Genomic DNA, 6058 nt, shown 5'->3' with positions numbered 1-6058 from the left:
TCCGAGTGGGGGAGGACTACCAAGAGTACAGGTACTTATAACCTCCACCTCAGGGTGGAGGGAGGGAGGGAGGGAGGGAGGAAGGGGCCATACTTGAAATCACCTAACAACCAACCTGCTCTATTGTCTCACTCTCTCTCTCTCTAACTTCCCCTCTTTCCCTCTCCTAGTTCACTCTCTTTCCTCCTCTCTCTCTGACAACAATAGTATGTACAATTTAATCTATAATTCAATTCCTAGAGCATCATAAGACAATATAGTCAACAGTATCCCTTAACAAAAAAAACATGTCAAATTTGCAGTTTCACATGTGAAATATCTGTTTTCACATGTGAAATATCTGTTTTCACATGTTGAGCTTAAATTTCACACGTGAAACCATCTTTTCACATCTATTAAATTTAGAGTTCACATGTTAACATCACATTTTCACAAGTGAGGAGAATATCATGTTTTCACCTCTCACTTTCACATGTGGAATTGCAAGTTCACGTAAAAAAATAATTTACATGTGAAAATCAATCACATGTGAAAATCWAATTTGCAGGTTCACATGTAAGAAAACCCATGATTGTTTTTCACATGTGAATTTGCAATTCCAAATGTGAAAGTGAGTTTTTCAAATGTGACAGTTTTTCACATATGAAACTGCAAATTTCATTATTTCATGTAATTGTTTTTCACATGTGAATTTGTAATTCCACGCCACTCCCACTTTAGCCAAGGATGCCTTGTTTAAACACCTCGTCTAAATCTGATTTACAGTTTCACTTCCAAGAAAACTCCACATGGGGTTGAAATAATGTTATTCTCCTCACATGTGAAAAGAGGGTGGTAACATGTTGCAGTAGAAATGTTTCCACCAGTGGAATTAGGTTGACCACATCTAAAAAGCCCAAATGCAGGACAAGGGAGCGCTTTTGCGGGACATTCGTGGAACACAGTGGACAGAAAACATTTTTGGGGGGCAGGTTAGTGATCACGTTGAAATGGTGAAATAGTTCTGCTGTATGAAGGTCACTGCCTGTTAAGGGGCAGTCCTTGATACTATGTACCCATTGATTTTTTTAAGAACTTAAGGTCAAATGTGTCATGACCTTAGTTCAACRGTTGTCAGAACTCAAAACYTAAGATTGCTTTACGCCAATGTTTCTAGGMCCGCCAGAGAACGTGTGGTGAGACCGCATTTGCCCCAGTCATTTTCAACCCACTTTCAAAGCAGCAGCACCGACCAGGACAGTTACTTCTCAGAGCATTTTTGCGTTCCAGTTCAACATTTACCTGCTCGCAGTCTACCATTGAAATCCATTGAAGAATACACACAGAAAAGTTGCGCTATTTTGTATTTGAGCAATATGATTTGTCGTTCATTCAAGCTCCCCTATGTTCCCGCGAGACACAACTTCTCGAGCACACGAGCAGAAGTTGATAGCTATGTGTGTGTGTGTGTATCACTGTAAATGTAACAGCTTTGAAATTGTATTAAGAATGCTGTACTGCAGGAAATCAGTAGGAATGAGGATTCTTTGACAAATTAAAAGTTTGCTCACACAACAGTAAATCAGTGACTGTTAGAGAGAGAGGCGGGGGGTTCTTCCTAGATAGTGGAGGGCTTTATAAGTGCTGTGGCCCCCTTTCCTGCTGGCTCAGGTATTTGTGACAGTGTGAATTAGTATGTAGTCGGTCCTCTGACACAGCTCAGGACATGCCTAGTGTTTGTCATCTGAACACAGCTCCAGCACATGTCTAGTGTTTGTCCTCTGAAACAGCTCCAGGGCATGCCTAGTGTTTGTCCATCTGACAACAGCTCCAGGACATGCTTAGTGTTTTGTCCTCTGACAACAGCTCTCAGACACATGCCTAGTGTTTGTCCTCTGACAACAGCTCCAGGACATGCCTAGTGTTTTGTCCTCTGAACAGCTCCAGGACATGCCTAGTGTTTGTCCTCTGACAACAGCTCCAGGACATGCCTAGTGTTTGTCCTCTGACAACAGCTCCAGGACATGCCTAGTGTTTGTCCTCTGACAACAGTTCAGGACATGCCTAGTGTTTGTCTCTGAACAGTTCCAGGCATGCCTAGTGTTTGTCCTCTGACAACAGCTCCAGGACATGCCTAGTGTTTGTCTCTGACAACAGCTCAGGACATGCCTAGTGTTTGTCCTCTGACAACAGCCCAGGACATGCTAGTGTTTGTCCTCTGACAACAGCTCCAGGACATGCCTAGTGTTTGTCTCTGACAACAGCTCCAGGACATGCCTAGTGTTTGTCCTCTGACAACAGCTCAGGACATGCCTAGTGTTGTCCTCTGACAACAGCTCCAGGACATGCCTAGTGTTTGTCCTCTGATAACAGCTCCAGACATGCCTAGTGTTTGTCCTCTGACAACAGCTCCAGGACATGCCTAGTGTTTGTCCTCTGACAACACTCCAGGACATGCCTAGTGTTTGTCCTCTGACAACAGCTCCAGGGCATGCCTAGTGTTTGTCTCTGACAACAGCTCCAGGCATGCCTAGTGTTTGTCCTCTGACCAGCTCCAGGACATCTGTGTTTTCCTCTGACAGCTCAGGCATGCCTAGTGTTTGTCCTCTGACAACAGCTCCAGGCATGCCTAGTGTTTGTCCTCTACAACAGCTCCAGGAATGCTAGTGTTTGTCCTCTGACAACAGCTCCAGGACATGCCTAGTGTTTGTCCTCTGACAACAGCTCCAGGACATGCCTAGTGTTTGTCCTCTGACAACAGCTCAGGACATGCCTAGTGTTGTCCTCTGACAACAGCTCCAGGACATGCCTAGTGTTGTCTCTGACACAGCTCCAGGCATGCCTAGTGTTTGTCCTCTGACAACAGCTTCCAGGACATGCTAGTGTTTGTCCTTGACAACAGTTCCAGGACATGCCTAGTGTTTGTCCTCTGACAACAGTCCAGGACATGCCTGTGTTTGTCCTTGACAACAGCTCCAGGCATGCCTAGTGTTTGTCATCTGACAACAGCTCCAGGACATGCCTAGTGTTTGTCATCTGACAACAGCTCCAGGCATGCCTAGTGTTTGTCCTCTGACAACAGCTCAGGACATGCCTAGTGTTTTGTCCTCTGCAACAGCTCCAGGACATGCCTAGTGTTGTCATCTGACAACGCTCCAGGACATGCCTAGTGTTGTCTCTGACAACAGCTCCAGGGCATGCCTAGTGTTTGTCCTCTGACAACAGCTCCAGGACTGCCTAGTGTTTGTCCTCTGACAACAGCTCCAGGACATGCTAGTGTTTGTCATCTGACAACAGCTCCAGGCATGCCTAGTGTTTCCTCTGACAACAGCTCCAGGGCATGCCTAGTGTTTGTCCTCTGACAACAGTCCAGGACATGCCTAGTGTTTGTCCTCTGACAACAGCTCCAGGCATGCACTAGTGTTTGTCCTCTGACAACAGCTCCAGGCATGCCTAGTGTTTGTCCTCTGACAACAGCTCCAGGACATGCCTAGTGTTTGTCCTCTGACAACAGCTCCAGGGCATGCCTAGTGTTTGTCCTCTGACAACAGCTCCAGGAATGCCTAGTGTTTGTCTCTGACAACAGTCCAGGACATGCCTAGTGTTTGTCCTCTGACAACAGCTCCAGGCATGCCTAGTGTTTGTCCTCTGACAACAGCTCAGGGCATGCCTAGTGTTTGTCCTCTGACAAAGCTCCAGGACATGCCTGTTTGTCCTCGTACAACAGCTCCAGGCATGCCTAGTGTTTGTCCTCTGACAACAGCTCCAGGACATGCCTAGTGTTTGTCCTCTGACAACAGCTCCAGGACATGCCTAGTGTTTGTCCTCGACAACAGCTCCAGGCATGCCTAGTGTTTGTCCTCTGACAACAGCTCCAGGACATGCCTAGTGTTTGTCCTCTGAAACAGCTCCAGGACATCCTAGTGTTGTCCTCTGACAACAGCTCCAGGACATGCCTAGTGTTTGTCCCTGACAACAGCTCCAGGACATGCCTAGTGTTTGTCCTCTGACAACAGCTCCAGGCATGCCTAGTGTTTGTCCTCTGACAACAGCTCCAGGGCATGCCTAGTGTTTGTCCCTCTGACAACAGCTCCAGGACATGCCTAGTGTTTGTCCTCTGACACAGCTCCAGGACATGCCTAGTGTTTGTCCTCTGACAACAGCTCCAGGCATGCCTAGTGTTTGTCCTCTGAACAACAGCTCCAGGGATGCTAGTGTTTGTCCTCTGACAACAGCTCCAGGACATGCCTAGTGTTTGTCCTTCTGACAACACTCCAGGACATGCCTAGTGTTTGTCCTCTGACAACAGCTCCGGACATGCTAGTGTGTCCTCTGACAACAGCTCCAGGACATGCCTAGTGTTGTCCTCTGACAACAGCTCCAGGGCATGCCTAGTGTTTGTCCTCTGACAACAGCTCCAGGACATGCCTAGTGTTTGTCCTCTGACAACAGTCAGGACATGCCTAGTGTTTGTCCTCTGACAACAGTTCCAGGACATGCCTAGTGTTTGTCCTCTGACAACAGCTCCAGGACATGCCTAGTGTTTGTCATCTACAAAGCTCCAGGACATGCCTAGTGTTTGTCATCTGACAACAGCTCCAGCATGCCTATGTTTGTCCCTGACAACAGCTCCAGGACATGCCTAGTGTTTGTCCTCTGACAACAGCTCCAGGACATGCCTAGTGTTTGCCTCTGACAACAGCTCCAGGACATGCCTAGTGTTTGTGTCCATCTGACAACAGCTCCAGGGCATGCCTAGTGTTTGTCCTCTGACAACAGCTCCAGGACATGCCTAGTGTGTTGTCCCTGACAACAGCTCCAGGATCATGCCTAGTGTTGTCATCTGACAACAGCTCCAGGGCATGCCTAGTGTTTGTCCTCTGACAACAGCTCCAGGTCATGCCTAGTGTTTGTCCTCTGACAACAGCTTCCAGGACATGCCTAGTGTTTGTCTCTGACAACAGCTCCAGCATGCCTAGTGTTTGTCCTCTGACAACAGCTCCAGGCATGCCCTAGTGTTTGTCCTCTGACAACAGCTCCAGGCATGCCTAGTGTTTGTCCTCTGACAACAGCTCCAGGCATGCCTAGTGTTTGTCCTCTGACAACAGCTCCAGGACATGCCTAGTGTTTGTCCTCTGACAACAGTCAGGACATGCCCTAGTGTTTGTCCTCTGACAACAGCTCCAGAGGCATGCCTGTGTTGTCCTCTGACAACAGCTCCAGGGCATGCCTAGTGTTTGTCCTCTGACAACAGCTCCAGGACATGCCTAGTGTTTGTCCTCTGACAACAGCTCCAGGGCATGCCTAGTGTTTGTCCTCTGACAACAGCTCCAGGACATGCCTAGTGTTTGTCCTCTGACAACAGCTCCAGGACATGCCTAGTGTTTGTCATCTGACAACAGCTTCACAGGGCATGCCTAGTGTTTGTCCTCTGACAACAGCTCCAGGACATGCCTAGTGTTTGTTCTCTGACACAGCTCAGAAGCCTAGTGTCTGTCCCTGACAACGCTCCAGGACATGCCTAGTGTCTGTCCTCTGACAACAGCTCCAGGGCATGCCTAGTGTTTGTCCTCTGACAACAGCTCCAGGCATGCCTAGTGTTTGTCCTCTGACACAGTTCCAGACATGCCTAGTGTTTCCTCTGACAACAAGCTCCAGGACATGCCTAGTGTTTTGTCCTCGTGACAAACAGCTCCAGGAACATGCCTAGTGTTTGTCCTCTGACAACAGCTCCAGGCATGCCTAGTGTTTGTCCTCTGACAAACAGCTCCAGCATGCCTAGTGTTTGTCCTCTGACAACAGCCCTCCAAACATGCCTAGTGTTGTGTCCTCTGACAACCAGCTTCAGGACATGCCTAGTGTTTGTCCTCTGACAACAGCTCCAGGGACATCGCTAGTGTTTGTCCTCTGACAAACAGCTCCAGGCATGCCTAGTGTTTGTCCATCTGACAACAGCTCCAGGACATCCTAGTGTTTGTCATCTGACAACAGCTCCAGGCATGCCAGTGTTGCTCTGACAACAGCTCAGGACATGCCTAGTGTTTTCCTCTGACAACAGCTCCAGGACATGCTCTAGTGT

The sequence above is a fragment of the Salvelinus sp. IW2-2015 genome, linkage group LG5 (genome assembly GCF_002910315.2).
Source record: "Salvelinus sp. IW2-2015 linkage group LG5, ASM291031v2, whole genome shotgun sequence".
NCBI lineage: Eukaryota > Metazoa > Chordata > Actinopteri > Salmoniformes > Salmonidae > Salvelinus > Salvelinus sp. IW2-2015.
Note: the sequence above shows the minus strand (reverse complement) of the source record.